Consider the following 22989-nt stretch of genomic DNA (forward strand, 5'->3'; position numbering starts at 1 on the left):
CAAAATCTTTTATAAATCAAATCATAGACTTGTTAGAAATTAATATAGCTTTTATTTTAAGCCATTAAGTTTTGGAGTGGTTTGTGATGCATACTAGAAAACCAATAAGTAATTTGGCATTATACCGGGGTTCTGCATAATTTGAATATGTGATCTTGGCATTGGACCAGAGCCTCTGGCAGGAATGTTAAAGGAGGCTAGAGAAATAGTGATCCATTTTATACAATGTGGAAGCCACTGACAAAATTGTCACCTGTTATAACTAAGAAGACAGAGAATGTACTAATGAATTTGTGAATTTAAACAATGATACTCCCAGGCAGAATGCTGAAAATGCCAACTGGCTCTTATTGGTCATATTTCATATACTGCTGTAAGAAGATGTTTTAAAGAAAACACTAGCAACTTTACAAGGAGAACATACAGAAAATATAGAGGGTTCATGATCTTTCTGGGAGGTAACAAAACAGTTTTTCATCTTTAGCTCTCCTGGGAAGCAAAAATATCTAGGAAAAAATATAGCTTGGAACAAATATCAAATCATTAATGTAGCTATAAGACTGTTTATAAAACCCTATAAAGGAATTAAGGCAAGGCTTAGTAGAACTTTTCTGCTATACTAAAGTGCTTACAAGGGGTAGGAAATGTGTGGCTTTTAGATGCATAGAACAGAAGTAAATCATATTCATTGAAAATACACAATGATTTTAATTCATTTGGATTGGCAATATTCTGGTATTCTGACTAATGAATTGAGACTGTAGAGAAACATCCCAAATTTATAGAAATACATAGAAATTTATTGTCCTCCTAGAGACACCTTTTTAATAGTATCTATAAAATCTCATCCAGATGGACAACTCTAAAATTACAAAAAGTTAAAAATAATAGCAAAAATACAACCACCAATATGAGAATTCAACAAGTCAACGTCTAAATCACTTAAAACAGCCTTAGTCAAAGATGAGATTATTCTATCACAGACCCGTTCAGCCTCTTCTTTGCAGACTGATGCCAAAGGAGACCATTCATCACTCAGAAAGAAGTCTCATTTAATTACATTTGGTAATTAGATAATGCTTTAAAAAAATCCTACTTTTTCAGAAGTGGGAAGCCTCTGGCCTGTGAGCTGTGTATATATGACTCAAAAAATCTTTTGGTACAGCCCTGTCAAGACAACCTCAGGCAGGACTTTAATTCAATAAATCCATAGCAAGCTATAGACTGATAACTTTGATAACTTTATATGGCCCACAAAATGATGTTATAAATATCCAAATGGCCTTTGGCAGAAAGAAACTTCCCAACCTCTGCATGAAGGAGCCTCTCAATGGGATTGGAGAAAAAATGATTTGCCTATGAGATACATAAAGGAGAAATTGACCAGTCTTAATGTTGGACTGTGGATGGGGAAGTGTGAAAAATAAGACATCAAAGGTGATTAAAACTCTATTTTGCTTCTCTTATTGGGATACTTTTTAGCTTCCCATTACCAACTTAGTTTTGTCATGGCTTAACGGATGAACGAAATGATGAATAAAAGGATTAACAAAAGAACAGATGAGTAAAAGAATAATAGTACCAATGACAGAGCCAAGAAAACTGAGAGAGACTATAAAGTGAGGTCAAGAAGACTTTGAACATTATTAACAAGATGACAAGTCTTCCATGTGTTCAGAAGGAAATCAGCAAGATGGAATGTGAGAAATTAATTGAACATTTTCAAGCAGGGAAAAGAATAATAAACACAAATGGATATAGGATTGTATCAGTAATTATTGTTTCTTTCACTCAATTCCTGAGAAAGAAATATAGACCCCAATTTTGATTGAATGTAAAGAAGAAAACAGTAGTGAGTTGTTCTTTTCCAGCTTGGTATCTTTATTCTTTTCCATTCTTAATCAATATCAAAACTATGTTTTTGCCCAGATCAGACTATAGAATTTGAGTAAAAACTTGCTAATTCCCATTATAATTCCTTGGATGGTATAAAAGAACATTCTCCATAGGATGGTCACCAAGTTACAGAAGGTTTTGGGATGGACCTGCACCCTGGTTACTTATTCTGGTATTACTGATTCCTTCACACCTAATAGGGACTGAGGGAGAGTTAAGAATCCTATGATGAGCACCCTATGGAGACAGTTTGTTTTTGTTAGTCTGATTCTCCTGGAGTGTCGGTATATATTTCACTGGATGTAAGTGTTCTCTTTCTCTTATTTAATTTCTGTTCACTCTTTAAATTTTTATAAACAGGCAACTTCTACCAATGTTTCAAGTCATTTCTTTCAACTGTCTTTAATTATCATTTAAGGACATGAATTATCTCTTCAAAGACATTGTGGTTTCTCAAAGACAGGAATGTTCTAAGTGGTTGTTTGGGTAATGGCATGATGAAAATGAGAAGAGAATTTTAGATTAAATGACTTACTACAAAATAGGTTGAGCAAGAGGAAGCAGATTCAGTTATACTCTGGATAGTCCAGTAGAGCATGTTAATGGTGCAGGAGAGAGGTAGCAGCCCAGTCAAATAGGAAGTATCGTAGAGGGGTTAAAATGAGTTAGATATAAAATGGTGATGAGTATTTCAGACAAAGAAAATGTGAGCACGTGGTCACAATCACAGAGATAACATAGCCTGAGCTTTAGGGAAAAAACTCCAATCATCCAGATATAGGAAAGGGAGCTATATCCAGTTGGTATCCTCCCTTAGTGTGAGGCCTCTCAACTTGTAGGAAGTGATGAACGATTAGAGATCATTAAAGTAAGTAATGGAAAAGAAGGTGAACAAAAAACTTGCTTGAAGCCTCAGAGGCAAGAAAAAGCATGATTTCTTAAGGTTACTAAAAGCATCTTTGGGTGATGGTATCTACAGCAGTAAAGGACAATAGCTATCACCACAGAAGTGGAAGAGGCCTCATAATTATGAAGGGACAGGATGACCACGTTCAGGTATCTGGACTTCATTCTGAAGGCAAAGCCAAGAAAGAATTTCAAAGAGGAATAACAAGACCATACGGATGGTTAAATAGATGAATAGGTAGAAGGATGAATTGATGGACAGAATCTGAACTGTTGATCTTCCTACTTCATGATAGAAGACCTAATTGCTACTAGCCTATTTATACTTCTGTCTTCTATTAGAAATGTCTTCTGGCCTATAACCCGCAAGACAACTCCTGGGGTCAGGTCTACCAGGAATATGATAATATGGGGAAAATGACTGGCTTTCATTTAGCAGTGGTTTCCCTTCATGCCCTGCACAGCCTCTCTTGTTTTCATGCCAGCAAAGTGGTCTCTTGGAACTACATGCCCAGTTTTAATAGCTCTGACAGGTTATCTACAACCCTCTGCCACATGATAGGAACTGCCTTCCCTGCATCCCTGCAGTAGGACCACAGAGTATGTCTTAACACAGAGGAAAAGGAACAGAGAGGAAATCTGGAATGTTTAATGTAATTCCAACCTTGCAAAAGGTCTTGGCCTTATGTGATAAATCATACCTTCTGTATCTGTCATGGAAGAATTGAAAGGGGGCATGGCTTTCTTCTGTGTGTGGTCAAATAGTTCTCTCACTTAAACAAGTCCATTTGTTGTACAGGTTAGCAGGGGTCACTTGCTCCATTTCAACAATCCAGGTGCTCATAGAATATAAAATTCTTGTAACAGACAAGAAAGACATAGCTTTGAAGAAATTTCTAATATTTCTCAGATGGAATTATGTCTAAAAAACTTAATTTTTGCATTAAATTTATGGGCCTCTTAGCTTCCCTCTCACATTCCTGTCTTCTCTACCCTTGTATCCCATGTTAACCTCTATGCAGAGAACTAGATAGAAGACAAGAGCCTATAACAATGACTCATCTTGGAGACTAGCAGACAAAGTAAGAGGCACTGATTTTAGCTTTTTTTCATGAAATCATGCAGCCTACAAAAAGAAAGGTCAAATATTTAGAAAGGAGAAAACAATCAATGGGCTCAACATTTTTGCTTCTCTGTAAGGCCGAGTGAAGATATCCTTACTTATTAGCAGACTAAGATAATTTTACAGTCATTAACGTCTACCAAAACGAACCAATGTGAACATTATACCAAAATGACAGATGCAGATGCCAGTAGGAAGAACATTATGAACAGTATAAAAGGCTCTAAAAATGCAAAGCGTTATGACTAGGTTTTTCATTAGCCCTGTCTAGCTATGACATCCAACCTCTAGTCAATATTCTATCACCTGTGTTCAAAATAGACCTAATGAAAAGAAGCACTTCACCTGCATGAAACTTAGCACTCTAGCAATCTCACTTGCCTCAGACATAAAGCAAAAATGGGCCACTGATCAGGCAAAAGTTGTAAAATAAAGCTCATGCACTTTTTTCACAGAAGAGCTCCTGGGGCACACATTTGGAGTCAATTTACTTGTATTTTAAGCACAACTTTAACAAGGTGATTGTCTGGTTTCCCAGTTCAAGGAATCCCAGAGGCAGCAGGTCATCACAGAGACACACACTGGCAGCATCAAAGAGTGACAGCTGGCAGCCTGAGAATTGGTGGAGAGGGCAGAAAAACTCTAAAAAGTTGGTGCCAGAACTCCAAACTGGATTCCTCACAGGTTCAAACACAGAGCTCTGCACTCATAGGCTCTATTAATGACTGTGAGAATAATTTATGATTGAGTCATCAAGACAAGATCAAATTAGAATGTTCTATTTAATAAAGCAGAGAAGAATATATACATTTTCAAAGATGTTCACCAAAAATAGTTTAAATGAAACTATTTTTATACATATGAACTTTGTAACCAGAACAACTCATTTCCTTAATAGCCAGATAGATAGTTGACATTTTACTGTACATCGGTTATGTTCCAATTTTAATTCCAAGCCACCTGCCCCTTCTCTGGCCAGGGAGTAATGCTCAGGAAACACAAAATCATTATGTTAATACTAGCCTAAGCTTAACAAAATTACATAGGTAAATATGCCATCTCCTCCAAAAAAACAAACAAAAACCCCACCTCTACTCCAACCCCAGATATGTGATACCAGGGTTATGTATGCTGCTACCTGCTGCCAGTTGCATGTAATATATGTTAGCATGTATGCTTACCAAATTTAAATCAGATTTCAGTAGACCAGTTAAGAAGATATCCTCCTAATCTAACAGTCTGAGGTTTTTTTTTTTTTTTGTGATGTCATTTAACTTTGAATCTCTTGAGTCAGATTCTCAAGAAATCAAATTATTGCCATCCAATAATATTGAACTCTTGAACCTGGAAGAGAAAGACAATAGAGGGGCCGGTACTGTGGCATAGCGGGTAAAGCCTCCACCTTTAGTGCCGGCATCCCATATGGGCACTGATTCAAGTTCTGTATGCTCCACTTCCAGTTTAGCTCTCTGCTATGGCCTAGGAAAGCAGTAAAAGATAGTCCAAGTCCTTGGGCCCCTGCACCCAGGTGGCCCCGGCTGCTGGCTTCAGATCAGTGCAGCCCTGGCTATTGCGGCCAATAAGGGAGTGAACCAGTGGATTGAAGACCTCTCTCTCTCTGCCTTTCCTTCTCTCTCTGTGTAACTCTGACTTTCAAATAAATAAATAAATCTTAAAAAAAGAAAAGACAATAGATTGACTGGGACCTAAAAGTTGATGCAAAAATTGCCATGAGTGCATTTTATTTTGCATTATTCTTTTCATAAATATTAGCAATGGAAAAATCAGGCTCATTCAAACTACAGCAAACTCAAAGTAAGAATTCTGCTTTAAAAATGGTCAAGGTGTCTAGATACCATGAATTCTTGAAGTAAGAATGAAAAGATTGAAGGAATTCAAAAGATAAATACACAAAACTAGAAACCAACATTCATTTGAGAGTATCATGACCAAATTTTTAGCATAGTACCAAAAAAGGAAAGCACCTCAGGAAATTAGCTTTGCCCAACCCAGACTATTATAGAACATAATAGTCAAGGTGAAGTTTGAAGGAAAGGAAACTCACGATAGTGCTATTATGTCCAACATCCCCAATATACCAGAGCTTAAAACAACAAAACTTTATTTCTTTTTCATACTACATCTCCATTATAAGTCAGCCAGGCCTCTGCTCCCTGTTGCCTGATCTCCCTAATCCAGGATCTACTGAAAGAGTAGATGTTATTTGGTCCTTGCAGTTCCCAGTGACAAAAGGAAAGAGGAAGTAGCAAAGCAAATGCAGGCTCTTAAAATCACTGCAAGTGACAATGGTCATTTCTGATCATATCTTCTTTGAAAAACAAGTCAAATGATAAAGCTTTTCAGGGATTAGGAAGTATAATCCTATCACAGGAGTGGAATCAAGCCTACATGCTTTTCATTCAGAAAAAGTACATGGGACCCTGGGGACATACTTAAAGGGAGCTCTAACACCAGACTGTGTTCTGGGAAGAATGGACTCATATCCCTTACTCATATGGCCTCGAGCTCTTTTGCAGGGGAGAGCATTTCTGTGGACCACTTTCCTAAGTCAAAGTCCTGAGAATGTACCACACCACCAAGGTAGTCACTTTTAGGTCTGAGGGTAACTACAGGTTAGCTTGTTGCAGGTGTATAGACAGAGCTATAGCTTGGGCTATAGTATCCACACACATTCACATAAGGCCCTTGCAGCACAAAATGTAACCAGATAGGGGCAGAGAATGGCTGGGAACCTGAGTTGGGGGCTGCGGTCATGTTTTCTTCATGGCTTTATGCTTTTGTGAAGATCCCAGAGAATTTGCAGAATTCTAAAGCCAGTCTTAACTTTCAAGGTTATTTCAGAGGTAAACTTCTTAAGGTAAGAGAATAGTGTACATTGTAGTTAACAGCTTGAAGCATATGTTTAACTTTTAAGTATTCAGACGTGTATTATGTGGATCTCTACTTACACTCTTGCCCCACATGCCACAAATGTTAGAAATGAAGTGGGTATTTCTTTGGACCTGCTGTGAAGATTGTAAGCCACCTCCCACCTTGGAATAAATCCTTTTTATACTTCAACTACGTGACATGGATTCTGTTTTCAAAAACCAAGAATGCTGGCTGTTTCAGCTCCATAGATGATTCGAAAGGAAAGGCATTATGTTTTCCCTATAAATCTACATCAACTCAAAGACTGGTGTAAACTTCATTGGACGAATCTTTAATTCTCAACTATATTTTCTATTTGGAGTGAGTGATTTCCCTGATTCCAAAGCTCTATAAAATAGCAGAAAGGATACAGAAGATGGAAGAAGAGCACGGGTTGGAGAGCTCTGTTACCAGTTATACCTCTTTGAACAAGCCACTTTTCACTTTGTGAACGTAGCTGTTCCCTGAGCGTTAAGTGAGATAATATGTGTACATATACCTCATTGAAAAGCACTGTGCAAATGTGGCATTGTCATTTATAATACTGGATCTGAAGAGAAGAGCTGATAATTGATGGCTGCTTTGGTATGTTCCCTGTTCTCAGATACCTTTTCTTTTATTTACTTCAAAATCCTCTGTTTCAACCACTTCCCCCTAGAAAACCAATTCCACTGCCCTAACTTATGACTCCATTAGGAAATATTTCTAGAAAGTCATTCAAATGTTTCCATTTTGGTACTTCAAGTTCTAACTCCTTATGCTACAAGAAACCATTTTCTTCCTGACTTGCTATTTAAACTCTTCAAGAACTTGTCAAGCATTATTATGTCATACTCACCCAACTCAGGGATTTGATCACACACTTCATCCACTTCAAAAACATATTCATTTTCTGGAGTATCTGATGACATGATCTGCAATAGCAGAGATAAGGATTCAAGCATTTAAGCTCTTCTTGAGTTTTCTTGATTCTCTGAATCTTAAGGAATCTTTTAGAGTTAGTCCTATAGCAATGCAAGCTTGAAATAACTTTCACAACATGATGTATTTTCTTTTCATTATGATTTTCAGGTTAAAAAACTACTACACCAGTAGTCTATATTATTATTAGCAGGAAGATGAGATTTCTGTGGGTTATAAACTTGGAAAAGTGAAAATTTTAAAAGTCATTTTGATGGAATCTTTCAAATTAAGTGCTTTAAAATCCATGATGATATGAATAACAGCATTAGATAATTTCTATTTTAAAAATATTTTTCTAGCTTCATTTGTCTTCACCAGATGGTTCTGTGAAATTCTAAGAAATAAAGAGATTTGGATTGTGGAACCACTGAAACATGGGATTGAATAATGGGAGCTGCATAAAACCTTTGAAAAAATGCTTTAAACTTTTCAAACAATCAAAATAGCTATAGGTGCTATGCTTAGAAACTTGGGTAAATTAGCTCCATTCCTGGATATTCTTCAGCTCAGCTCTGTCATAGGGGGAGGCTGGGCTCTGAAATCTGTGGTTTGCATGATCCTAGATCAGCTGTCTTCTGGCTGACTTTTGAAAGGAGGCACTTGCAGGAGATTGAATAGGGTAGAAGAGAAGCTAAGGCATTTCTCTTCCTGCTGCTCTACTTAAGGCAGCTCCTGAGAAATTGCTTTTCCTCTATAGCTCTAGCTCCTACCTTATTTTCATTGCTTGACAGGCTTATTATAGTTCCAACTTCCACCAGTTGTCTCCTGCCCATATCTTTCATCTTTCTAGTCCACAGTAGTGGCTTCTTGCTGTGACTATCCCTGTTTAGTTCTCACCCACTCCATTGCCTGCGTAATAATTTCTCTGAATTGAATGCAAGTAACTCGAAAACTCTTAAAATGATTTCTGTTTTCCTAGTTAGAATAGAATACTTTTCCAATTTAAGCCAAACATGAAAAACCACTTATTTAAAAAAAAATACTTTTTGTCTTAAAAGGAAAACATTAGGGCTAGTGTTGTACTGTAGTGGGTTAAGCCATGACCTGTGATGCTGGCATCTCATGCTATGTGGGCTTTTCCAGATCACTGAGTATTATTTGAAAAATCTGATTTTAAGGGCTGGTGCTGTGGCGCAGTGGGATAAAGCCCTAGCTTGCAGTGCCAGCATCCCAAATGGGTGCAAGTCCCAGCTGCTCCTCTTCTGATCCAGTTCTCTGCTATGGCCTAGGAAAGCAGTAGAAGATGGCCCAAGTCCTGGGATCCCTGCACCTGCGTGGGAGACCCAGAAGAAGCTCCTATCTCCTGGCTTCAGGTCAGCTCAGCTCCGGCCATTGCAATCATTTGGGAAGTAAACCAATGGAATGGAAGACCTCTCTCTCTCTGGCTCTGCCTCTCTCTCTGTAACTCTTTCATGTAAATAAAATAAAAATTAAAAAAAGAAAAATCTGATTTTCATAGTTGTATGTCATTGTGTATGAAAGTTTAGTTATTCATTCACCGCATTGCATTAGATGCAATAAAATTGTTTATCATTTTTATTAGTGGTAAATTTAAAATTTTAACTATATATAATTATTTTCTTACAATATATCTCTAAAGTGGAAATGATGGAATGAAGATCGTTAACACAGTTAAGTTGGCAGGCCACCAATCAGTATCATGGAAAGAGAAGAATTTGAGGGAAAAAAGTGGTTAGCTAGCATTGTTTTCATAATTCAATTAGGGAGGGGTGTGCCAAAGCAGCAATCCTTCACAAAATAGTTTCTCTCTATTTCCAAAAATCATGTGAAATGGAATTTAAAATGAATACTTTATAAAACTAAATAGAGTTCTCCATAGAATGTGCTGCAGAACATTGATCAAGTGGGATTTTAATAGGGGTTAATATTTAAAAAGTGTTCTGAAGTACAGCAACTCTGAGAAATAGAGACTGAAAGTCGAACAGGACTTGTTGCTCTTATGTTTCACTGCACGCCTCCCCAGAGCCTTTAATGTTCGTATATGCTTTCCAACATATCAAAAGGAGAATATTAGATGGGAAATGTCTAAGACCACCAAGTCTTTTGTGTTCTAAATATCGTGAAAAGTATTCTGTGGAACACCAGATTGGGTAAAATTACTCTAAAAGAATTGAGAGAAAGCAAATTAAAATTAAGGTCAAATAGGAAAATTATGTCAGATAAGTTAGATCTATTTTAATCATACTATGGTAAGCATTGTGTACCTTGAAATCTTGCTTTTAATTTAAATTCATTATTTGTACCTTTTAAAACACTGAATGATTTATGCTGTTGTCAGTGCATAGCACTAGATAAAAGTAATATGTAGTGGACTATGAACTTTATTTCAACATGACATGATTTTGTGGCAGCCACATAAGAAAAAATATTCCACTCCCAGGAATTAGGACACATGGATTATTTTGGCATTAGCACCTTTGTTAACCTAGAAAATCATTCAGGCTCCATGAGTCTTGACTGACATGCTGTATATGTGCAATGAATGTTCCATGATTTAAACTAGTTGTTCAGGATTTTTTAATTGTTCTCAGTTGCTAGCATTCATGGACTTAAGGGAGATCCAAACAGCCTCTCTATGACTGACCTTACAAATTCTAAATTTTGATGTATTCCTAATCTCCATTTAATATCATATTTAAAAAGTAAAGATATAAATCAGAAGGAATACAGATTCTTACTCAATTTCCAATGAACAATTCAAAAATAAATGTATTCATGCCTCAGAGATGAAAGACCTTACTAATCCACATTTTCTGCATCATCTCTGTACTCTAGATTGGCCTATGGTTTATTTGTCCTCTGTAGGAGACATGTTTAATCAGGGGTTACTAAGTTTCAGGATCTATCCAGGTCTGAATGTCTATTTTCCTCCAAAACTTGTATGTTGAAACCTAATCACCAATATGATAATATTGGGACATGGAGTCGATAGAAAGTGATAAGATCATGAGGGCAGAACCCCTACAAAGGATACCAATTTTCTTTTTCTATTTTTTTTTAAAGGTAAAGGGTTTATTGGGGAAAACCAAGCAGGCCAGAGGGAAGGGGCAAAGAAGGAAAAAAGAGAGAGAAGGAAAGAGAGGAGAGGAGCTAGAGAGAGACACGTGTACAGGAACAGGTCCTTTTAAAACTTTGCCCTTTGCCGGGGGGCAGGCAGGGAAGCAGGAGCAGCAAATCCCATTAGGATGAGGGTGGAGCTTGACAACAGAGGTTGGGCCATGTGGCCACCTGGCTTCCAGCAATGGCAGTGGGGGCTAGAGCCTAGGATGGTGTCAGGGGGTAGTTTGCACCATAGATAAGATTGCACCATTTTCCTAACATCCCCCCCCCTTTTTTTTAATAAAGCAGGAGTTGTATAGGAGTACATTAGTCCCAAAAGTCCAAGAGGGGTAGAGAGACGATGATTTGTCTTTAGAGCTACTTCCTGCTGACATGGGGCAATGAGGTACTCTTTGCTGGCTTGGGGTGATGTCTCAAGCTGCTGTCTCCTGGGTGGGGAGCTGAGTATATCCCTGTAGCAGCATTTGGTTGACTGCCTGGTTGCTGAAGGCCTTGGTTCATTCCATTATCATCTGCTGTAAACACTTAAACAGACACTGCATTATAAATGACAGGGTGAGAATAGCAGCCAATGATCCTAAGAGTGGCATTAACCAGGTAATGAGAGGATTTCATAGAGGAGAGGAAATGAGGGGGGTCTCTAGACCCTTGTGAGGATTGTTTGGTGGACGTGGTTTAAAGCTGATCTCAACCAAAACTGGGAGAAAAGCCACTCAAGTTTTGCAGGTAGAGGGGTATATCTGTAAAGAAATTCTGAATAATCATACAACATGAAGTGGAGGAGAGGACCATCAATACACACAGGTTGGGAGTAGAGGCTATGTAAGAGTAGAGGCTATGATTACAAATGAATGAGGCACAAGTGGGCTAGATACAAAGGACAGAGTCATCATTAAAGGACCTAAGAAAGATGCTATACAAGCTACAACTAACTTTTCTGATTGAGAGGCAAGTAGAACCTGACAGAATGGGCCTGATAATAATCTGGTGGGCTTTAAGGCCTTGATAGGAGGCCCAGGCCTATCTCTTCACATGGGGTGCATCAAAAGGGAGGTGGGAACCTCCTTGGGGAAGGCACCCTGTTGACTTCCATTATCTAGCTGGCCTGGGAGGAGAGCTGGCCAGGTAAAGGCAGGTGGTTTCTCTAACAGGAAATTTATATTCTGCCTGCAATGTTACTGACCCTACTTGGCCATCTCCTCAGGTGCGGTGGTCACTTTGGAAGCTGGGCCAAGTGAAGGGCTTTTCAGCTTAGAGCCAGCAAGATCTGTGGCTCTGACCTGGGTGTCCTTCGCCTCCAGGGCAGGTCCATTTCCAGTGATCCAACTCTTGGCTGGCAGAGCTGTCAGGGTTCTTCATAAGCTGACTTCTGCTGAAGCCCAGGCTACCACATTGAAAGCCATTGCAGTGGACTGGCCTGATGGGTCTCCTTGAGGGCAGATCACTGTACAGAACTGCCTTTAATAGGCCTGCCACCTATCTTTACATTGCTTCTGATGCCTAGCTTCCTTTTCCTCCTGGGTTTTGTTAAAGCAGACCAGAGGATGCAAGTCAAGGGTGTGCTCAAGTCCCATCTCTAATCTTCAGTGGCCTAAACTAGAAGTCTGTAGTCACAGGCATGTTCTGTAGCAGTTTATGTTGAGGCAGACAATGCCCATGAGGAAAGCTATATCCTTACTTTAAAACTTTCTCTCCCTTTGTTTGGTCTGAAATGGAGGTTTTGCCTATTTACTGTGCCCATGGCGAAGTAAATCTAGCTGTGAAATTATAACTTAAGCTTTCATTTTGGCTATGCTATTACAGAAAATGTTAGCCATCCCTTTTATAAGATATAAAGATAAAATTGTGCATCTTAGAGAGTCTTTCAGTATATTCAGTTTCCCATCTTAAAGAAAATAGAGAAATGAGGGGGAAAGTCAGGCTTAGAATAGAGAAATGAGGGAGCAAGTCCTAGATTGGTTGCTGACAATAGCAATACCAAATGAAAACTTAGCAAGCAATTTCAATCATTAGACAACAACTTAGGAAAACATTTACCAGAAGGTCCAATGCCTTCTATAAATTTTAAGAATATATGTACACTGGCGCCGCGGCTCACTAGGCTAATCCTCCGCCTTGTGGCACCGGCACACCGGGTTCTAGTCCCGGTCGGGGCGCTGGATTCTGTCCCGGTTGCCCCTCTTCCAGGCCAGCTCTCTGCTGTGGCCAGGGAGTGCAGTGGAGGATGGCCCAAGTGCTTGGGCCCTGCACCCCATGGGAGACCAGAAGAAGCACCTGGCTTCTGCCTTCGGATCAGTGCCGTGCGCCGGCCACACATGCCGGCCGTCGCGGCCATTGGAGGGTGAACCAATGGCAAAGGAAGACCTTTCTCTCTGTCTCTCTCTCTCTCACTGTCCATTCTGCCTGCAAAAAAAATTAAATTAAATTAAAAAAAAGAATATGTGTACTTGGAAACATCTCTTAAATATCTAAGATGGTGTAGCTTGTTAACCAGAAAATTCAAGCACAAGCACGTAAAACATTTTTAGTTTCTTTCTACCAATAGATTTCAAACATCTGATACAGAGATTCAGGTCACATGAATCAAAATGTATCTTTGAATAATTTTAGCAGTTTAAATTTACGAGCAATCTTATCTATAAGCCAATTAAAACAGAGTTCTTAATGAATTTTCTCATGTAGTCATACAACATGTATACACATATAACATAACATAATAGAACAATATAGCAGTTTCAGCAATAGCTTTAAAAATCTAACTCCTTTTTGTAAATTACCAATTGATTCATAGTTCTTAGTAACCTCAGTTAACCATACTTTCTCTCAGTTGGTACCTGTAATACATTATTGGCTTCATCTGTTTACAGAACCATCCTGAAGTACTGAATACAATAGATGTGGCTGGAAAAAGTCCATCAGAACCTATACAAGACAGTGGATGACAAAAGACTTTAAATAGCCTTGTTTAAAATTATAAATTCATTAACCAACAAGAGGTGCTTGCTTACTTCACACAACATTTTTGAAATACCTGTAAGATTTTAGAAAGCATTTAACCCTTTAGGCCTCGGTGCCTTTCTCATTAAGATAACCATCACATCTAGTAACACAAGATCATTAGACATTTTAAATTTCAGACATTTGTAGCAGTAGCATTTTATATTATCAAAACTTAAAATTTAGCACCACTTTGCATCTTGACAGTACTTCTAACATAATCCAAATAGCCTTAATTGTTGGTTTCTCTACAAGATAAGAGACATATATATGTCCTTCGATTTTTTCCAGTTGAGCCCAAATTGGAAAACCAAAGTCCAAATTTACTGGAAATTTCAGAGTTCAAATTCTTTAGAACTTTGATTTTTGATTTTTTGAATGCCTGTCAAGGATGCCAAGAAGGCTTAAAGTATCTGGTTGAAATAAGATCCCTTAACATCATGACATAATTTGGACCAAAGTTGATCATTGTTACAAGGTGATTATTCAAATGTTTTAGAATAAGCATATATTTTAAACAATTAGAATTTAACAGAGAAATCAAGAGAACATAATAGATTACTTTAACTCATTGCTTTAACAAAGGGTCAGATTCTAATTCTATGTCTTAGGGAAATAGATTAATAGATTTTGTATCCAAGATTTCTTTCTTTCATAACCTTCTGTAACTTCTACACACCCTCTTCAACTTACTTGAAATCTTCCATCATTTCCATTCCAGTCTAGAGTCAACTAACCATCAGGATGAAGTCATTCTTACAAACCATGTCCTTTATTTAAGAGCTCTTTCCTTCTTAACCTTTCTTACCAAGAACACTCTTTCCTTCTTACTCTTTCTTACCATGTGCACATTTCTATACTTGTGGTGTTTTCCATCTGCCAATTTCCTTGATTTACATTTTGAAATAACCTGTTAAAGATCTCCAAATTAAAATAACATTTTTAAATAAGGTAACACATCAAATTTCAGCCTGAGTTACTTTAAGCAGTGTTGAACTATTTTTCATGGACAGTTTATGATTACATAAACATATCATTAAACAAACCCAAATAATTTTTCTATAGCATATAACATGCTGAGAGTACCAAGGTTTACATATAGACACATTTACCCAATTTAAATTAATGGTTACACCTAAATGACTTAAGATGCTGATATTATATCATATTATCTATCTGAATTTAATTAAAATTAAATTTGTATTCATCTAAAACAAATACTAATTACCCATTGCTCTTTCATTGAGTGCTGATTACCCAGAAACATGTTAAAATAAATTTCAAAATCAGTTCAGCAAGTTACAAAGCAATATTTTTAAAGGTAGTGATCTTCCTAGATTCTAGAGAGAAATTCCTTCAAACTCAGTGTCTAGTTACAGTTGCCTTTTTCCTAAGAACACCTTAGGCCCATGACGTCATAGTCAGCCAATTGGGACTGCCTCCTCAAGACAATTCCCAAAGGTGACCTTGGGCCAGAGGTTGATGTGCCAGGGACAATAAGTGGAGGTCAGAAGACCTGATTTTCCTGCCTGGCTTGCTCATGATAAAACAAAAGAGCCATGAGAAGGGTAGGATACCTAATTTGTTTCTATAGGCTGGGAGCTCAAAAGTATGGGATTACCACTCCCTTACTATTATGGTAATACTGGAACAAGAGGGGGAGGGGCAAAAGACCAGTTGGAGGACAAGGGCTGGAGAGTGAAAGCATGGAGACAGCCATTCCCAAACTTTGGAGAGGATCATTGATAAGACAGGGAGAGTAGACTTTGGAACAGGCCTGGTTCTAAGATAAAGTCCTAATTCCTGGGTGGGAGGTAGAGGTATAGTGAACCAAGATAGTGGAGAGTTGGGTCCACAAATGTGGAAGGCAGAGGTTTTGGCTCAGGTCCTTGACCTATAGTGGAAACTTTGGAGGCCAATAGGACCTGGGCTGGAGAGTAGAACACATGGAAGGTTTACATTGAAGATACAAAATCTTGAGCATATGGGATCTCCTTCCATTTTCCCAAACGCTCACAGAAGTGATAAAGATCTTAAATGATACCAGGGTCAAACCACTCCGACTTTGGGCCAATCCCTCAAGGCCAAACGTGCTGCAATGGAGGGGCCAATTTTGATTGACTGTTAAGGTAATACATGGGCCATTCTCGATTACAGAGAAAGATGAGGCATCAATGTTTGAGGGTGAGAGCCAATTTGAGAGGGACTTAGGAGGCTACCAAGAGGAGAACTGGACAGAACGTGGTTAGAGAAAAGTTCCCATTGTGAGCTGTAGAATCAGATCCATGCATTGCAAGCATCCTGGAATCCTGGCTGTCTGACTAAAGAGAGGATAAGGGAGCAGAAGGCGGGGTCATCACCCAAGTGCCCACTGGAGCCCATGGCTTAGCCTGTAAAAGGGAAAGAGGTTGAGTCATCACTCACACCCACTGTTGCCTGGACACAATGTCCATAGAGACTAACAGCCTTTAGGTAGGAGTTGTGGTTAGCGCCTAGTACTATGACTTTTACAAGAGTAGAAAAGTCTCAGACAAGCAGATGATAGTAGATCACAACTCAAAGTAGAATCGCCATGAGAATTTCCTGTTCCCCGTCTTACCTCAGATTTTGGAAGGCTGGTGTGTGGATGGAGATCGCGGAGTGTTTGGAGCCATGGAAGGAGTTCCAGGGGTGTGTTTTGTGACTGGCAGAAATTCAGGACCCCAGAGCAGCTCAGAGTTCCGCAAAAGGAGAGCAAAGCCACTGGGGGACCTTGGTTCTGAGTCATGGCACCAGTGTAAGGTCCCGGGTTTCAGCACCAATGTAAGGCCGTCACAAAATCGGAGTAAGGGAAAGGGTTTATTGGGGAAAATCCAGCAGGCCAGAGGGAAGAGGCAAAGAAGGAAAAAAGAAAGAGAACGAGAGTGTAACAGAGAGAAGGAAAGAGAGAGAGAGAGAGAGAGAGAGAAGAGGGGCTAGCCAATTTTCTTATTTAAAAGGCATCAAGGGCCCGGCACTGTTGCACAGTGGGTTAATGCCCTGGCCTGCAGTGCTGGCATCCCATATGGGTACCAGTTCTAGTCCCTGCTACTCCACTTCTGATCCAGCCCTCTGCTATGGCCTGGGAAAGCAGTAGAAGATGGCCCAACTCCCTGGGCCCCTGCACCCATGTGGGAGATGTGGAAGAAGCTCCTGGTTCCTGGCTTTGGATCAGCGCAGCTCCGGCCGTTGCAGCCATTTGGGGAGTGAACCAGCAGATGGAAGACCTCTCTATCTCTCTGTCTCTCCTCTCTCTGTGAAACTCTGACTTTCAAATAAATAAATCTTAAAAAAAAAAAGGCATCAGAGATATGCCTTTCCCTTTAAACCATGTGAGTCCACAGCAAGAAGTCACCATCTGTGAATCAAGAAGGAGGTCCTTGGGGCTGCTGCTGTGGCTTAGTGGTTAAGCCATCACTTGCAATGCCAGTATTCCATATGGGAGTCAGTTTGTGTCCCAGCTACTCCTCTTGCAATCCAGCAGTAGAAGATGGCCCAAGGGCTTGGGCCCCATATCTGCATGGGAGACCCCAGGGAGGCTCCTTCTACTGGCTTCGGATCGGCCCATCCCTGGCCATTGGGGTCATTCGGGGAGTGAATCAGCAGATGGAAGACCTTTCCCTCTGCCTCTCCTCTCTGTAACTCCACCTCTCAAATACATAAATAAAAATATTAAAAAAAAGTGGGTCCTCACCAGAAATCAAATCTTTCTAGGACTTGATCTCATATTCTCAGACTCCAAAACCACTGTAAATTATAGTTTACAACCCATCCAGTTTATGGTGTTTTTGGTTACAATAGCCCAAAGTAAAATAGGATCCTTGAGCCCCATGAAATTGTGTGTAACATTTTATTTTTATGTGGACACCTTTCTTTCCTGTGGACAAACTCCACAGAATTCAATAGATTGTCAAATGGCATTTTCAATCCCTAAAAAAGATAAGAAGTATTGCTTATAGATATCTTAGTGTTTTGAAGAGATACTTGAAAAGAAAAATAAGCCATAAACTAATGCTCAAATTTAAGACAATGTTGACTATTATTCATATATTATTTATTATTACTATTATTGACATAGTAATTTACCTATCATGAGAATGTTTAGAAAGAGAAATTTACGGTAAAGAAATCAGTGTAATTGGAAAAAAATAGCAAACCATTTAGAAGCAATTCTCTTCCTCTTTACTTCCTCAAGCCACTGTCATTGCGTGCAAAGAAAATATGCAGCAAAACTCTCCTAGTAATGTGTTACAAAACAGCTACAAACAAGCTAGGAGAAGAGCCATAATTGACCCCCCCCAAAAAATCAGACAATGTTTACCTATTTATTAGTCATATTCTTAGAGTCCTTAACAGCAACCATTTTGGGGCTAGCATTGTGACACAGTGGGTAAAGTGGCCACCTGCGATGCCAGCATCCCATAGAGAAACCAGTTGGAGTCCCAGCAGCTCCACATCCCATCCAGCTCTTGCTAATGTGTGTAAGAAAGCAGCAGAAGATGGCCCAAGTGCCTTTCAATTAAATAAATCTAAAAAAAACCATATTTTATATGATTATCCTGTGTCAGGGTGTCCATTACATAATCTATTGTGATTGGTCCTTTATGGATAGGATTTCTGGGAAAATGTACACACAGGATAATTTATCAATCTTCAATTTTACTCTCCCTAATTTTGGTCGTATAATGTCTTCTACATGCTCCTAAACTCCAAGACCCCAATTACTAACTCCAATTCAAGATCCAAATTCCACATACACCTGCAACTTGAACATAATTGTGTGACTCAGCTGATGAAGAAAATGGGCAAGATGTTCATGACAGCTAATACTGACCTAGTATCTAGTATGTGCCTCATAGAAAGCATTAGAGGTAGTTTTATTACTAATAAGTTTACAAACAAGAAAGCTAAAGTGTAAAAAGATTAAGTAATTTATCCTAGAGTATAGCAGTAATAAGTAGCCAGGCCAAATGACTCATGCCCAGTCATATTCCAATTCTTACTATGCTATTTGGCTTTGAAAAATAACCCAAGAATTTTCTCATATGCTCCTTATTTATCATCCTACTTTCGTCTGTGTTGGTTCTCCCTCAGTTGTCCTAGCCAGCATTGTCCCAATGCTCCTTCTTGATTTAACTCTTAATAACTGCCAGCATTTTTCCCAAAAGGAATGGTCATCTCATTTAATGACTTAGGATGATCCCTGATGGACTTTGACTGTTATACTCCCTTGCAGGCCAATTGTACCTGAATCTCATATATTGTGAGAAGTGGAATTAATGCATATATATTGCAAGGGCCTTATCAAAGTCAAACTCTCAACAGTCCCATTTCACAGGACATATATAGAGGTTGAAGGTTGAGGGTGCTATTTTGATCAGAAGTATATTCCACATTATGCATCTAATTACATCTTTGTATAAGGCTGTTTCCCAACTGTTGATTGTTTACATAACACCTTCATTTTTTTCTACACTTGCATGCTGACATTAGTATTTAATATTTTGATTCAAATGCACTTACTTTTTTAGATAAATATGTTTGTGATGAAACTTAATAATGAAAATAAATTAAGAATTAGTATTTCCCAATCTAGAAGGCAATTTAAAAAGCAAACACAATAAAGCAAAACCACATTGTTAAATCTTAGCTAGATCTTGTTGTCTTTTAAGGCTCTAGTTTTTGAGGCTTTTTTTCTGATTTTTAAGAAAATGAAATGAGGCAATGTTAGAAAACTAGTGCTAAAGTATAGTTTTCCCATGATATAATCAGAAGCCTTATAGAGGGATTTAGGACAGAATAACTTGCATTGGTACATGATTCACTCTTACTTAATACCAGGTCTGAGAATCACTAAAATTCATTTTTAGCCATACCTTCCCATAGAAATAAAATGTGACTCTTACATAATTTGAAATTTCCTACTAATCACATTTAAAAAGCAAAAAAAGAAATTTTGATATTTTAACTCATATACCCAAAATATTATTTTAATATGTAATCAATATAAATTTACTTATACAATAAAAATTTACTTATGAGGTACATTATACTTCTATTTTATATTATATTATCTTCAAAAATCTCGGTTTTTAATTTTTACTAGCCACACTGAAGTTATCAGTAGTTATTCATGGCCAGCAGGTCCTGTGTTAGCACAGAAACCCTACATTTCACACTTTAAGAAACACAGGCTAGAGTTAGGATGTCTGGCCTGTATATTTTGTGGTCAACCTGGTTATGACTCCCAGCAGTGAGTTAACCTTTCTGGATCTCAGTTTCTGTGCCTTGAAAAAAAAATATGTTTGTCCTGTGATTTCAAGCTGACCTGATCTACTACAACTACCATCTGTATCTTTTCTGTAGAAGCTCTCCATGAAGCCTAATTCTTACTTTCCTAGAAACCTTCAAAGAACAAATTGCACCATGGCCTTCCAAAGAGTACACCAAAGAGAAGTGTTTGATGCGACAGAGTGACAAGTGCTGTGACTGAACCCCAGAGCCACAGGAACACAGATGCAGAACTCCTAACCGGATCTGGAAGCTTTCTGAAGAAAGTAACTGTGATGCTGTGAAATAGATATTTGGTCTTTCTGTCCATTTTTTGATATACAACTTGTGGAATCCTTGGAGTCTCTGAAGTAATAAACTAAGAGTATCTTTTGTATAATGAAGAGACGACTTGTGGCTGTTGGTCCTTACATAGCTTTGGGATGGGGGTTGATCACCAGAAATACCCAGTCACAATTAGAGGGGTTGAAATTTTCAGCGCTACAGACAATGGGAAAGGAGCTACAAGTTAAGTTAATCACCAATGGCCAATGATTTTACCAAGCATTTGTATGTAATGAAGCCTCAATAAAATCAGAACTGGATTTGACGAGCTTAAGCACTCACAAACGTATTCACATGCTAGAAAGGTGGCTCAGAATCCCTCCAGATCTTGTTCTATTCAACTTTTCCTTTGTATGCCCGTTCAGCTCTAATTTTTATTATATTTTTATTAATAGATCATTCAATTTAAATATAATATTTTCAAAGAAACACCGTCTCTAGCAAATTAATCAAACCCAATAAAGAGGTCATGGAAACAGTGATTTATAGTGGGTTACTGAGAAATCTATACTCCCAAGTGGTTTCTGCAGTTGGAGGCAGTCTTGTGAGACAGATCCCTCAGCTTGGAGGATCTGACATTATTTCCAGATAGATAGTGTCAGAATTGATTTGCATAAGAGAACAGTCAGCAGGTGTCTAATGGAGATTCTGCTGGAGAATTGCTTAGTATGTAGGGAAAAGCCTCCACACATCTGGTGTCAGAAATATTGAGGGACTATGTGAGAGTAGAAAGAAGGAAAAAAACACTTCAGTTATTTTCCTGAATCTTACAATAACATTTAAATTGACACTTGAATGACGAAAGTAGGCAGGCTATGAGCAAGAAGAATGTCCCAGCCAGGAGATGTGGCAGTATAAATGTCCAATGGCAAGGTCATATTTGGAGAACTTCAAATAATTGAGTGCAACCAGATTTCAAGGAGGGAGTGGTAATGAGAGGTGACAATGAAGGGATCTTGAATGACTTTTTTAAAAAAAAAAGATTTATTTTTAATTATTTTGAAAGGTAGAGTTACAGGGAGACAGAAAGACACAGAGAAGTCTTCCATCCACTGGTTCACTCCCCAAGTGGCCACAATGGCAAGAGCTGGGCCAGGCCAAAGTGAGGAGCCTGGAGCTTCCTCCAAGTCTTGCACATGGGTGCAGGGGCTCAAGTAGTTGGGCTATACTCCTCTGTTTTCCCAAGCTCATTAGCAGGGATGGGATCGGAAGTGGAGTAGTTGAGACTTGAAGTGGTGCCATATGGGATGCTGCCACTGAAGGCAGCAGCTTAACCTACTGCCCCACAGTGCTGGCCCCTTGAATGACTTCTAAGGATCTAAATTCTATCCTGAAATGTGTAAAGGAGCAAATGAGGAGTTGTGATTAGAATCACTGTGGCTACAGAGCAGAAAAGAAATGAGACAAAGTGAAGCCTGAATAATAGCAAGGGGACCAGTTAGAAGGCCATTTCAGCAATATAGGCAGAGAGGGAAACAAACTAGGGAGACTTTTAGGAAGTATAATCCACAGGTTAAACTGACTTGTTGCTGCTCATGAGGGAAAGGAAGGTGACAGAATGTCATCTGGGGTTCTGGCTTAGTTGACTATTACATATGGTCACATTTCATAAAACAGAAGAAGCAGGTATATTCACAAATTTTAAAATTAACAAATATTTATAATGTTTTGTAGAAGTTCTGGAAATTACCAAACAGCTCTCAGGTAGGCTTTGAAGACTTCATAGAGATTAACTGAAAGCTTGCTCTAGTTAAGAGTTGTATATGATGATTTTTCATTCAATGACCAAAAAAAATGGGTCATTAGGTATGATTATGTGGTACTTCATGGCTTAAAATTATAATTGTTTTCATAGAGACCTTAAATCACATTGAAAATATGACAAAGTTATTGTAGCCTTAACTTTTCTGAGCTATCCTTCAAGCATCTTGCTACAGGAATATTTTGGACTACAGAGCTTATTCAAAGAAGCAGGTTTTTTTCAGTCTTGTTAGTGAGATAAAATGAGGATTGAGATATTACTCAAATCCAAATAAGAGCCTCCGTCTGGGTTCAGAAAGGGCCAAGTGCAGGTTTGCCAGTAATTCTAAAGGCTTTCAGCAAACTATTCTTGTATGTGGTGCTGGCTATCTTGTAGGAACTTTCTTGCTGCATGCAATCCTCTTGAAAAGAGAAATATTAGACAAAGTAGTTGAATACATGGAACAGAAATCATCAAAAGAATGATTCAGTAGGAGCAGAGAAAAAAACAGTATAGTCAACAAATGATAAGAGCATCTAAATCAGACAAACATGAAAAAGACCAGAAAGTTGTTTTTTTTTGTTTGTTTGTTTTTTTTTTGTTTGTTTGTTTGTTTTTGACAGGCAGAGTGGACAGTGAGAGAGAGACAGAGAGAAAGGTCTTCCTTTGCCGTTGGTTCACCCTCCAATGGCCGCCGCGGCCGGCGCGCTGCGGCCGG

Source organism: Oryctolagus cuniculus, chromosome 1 (assembly GCF_051225735.1).
Source record: "Oryctolagus cuniculus isolate XC-2025 breed Fujian yellow rabbit chromosome 1, ASM5122573v1, whole genome shotgun sequence".
Lineage (NCBI taxonomy): Eukaryota > Metazoa > Chordata > Mammalia > Lagomorpha > Leporidae > Oryctolagus > Oryctolagus cuniculus.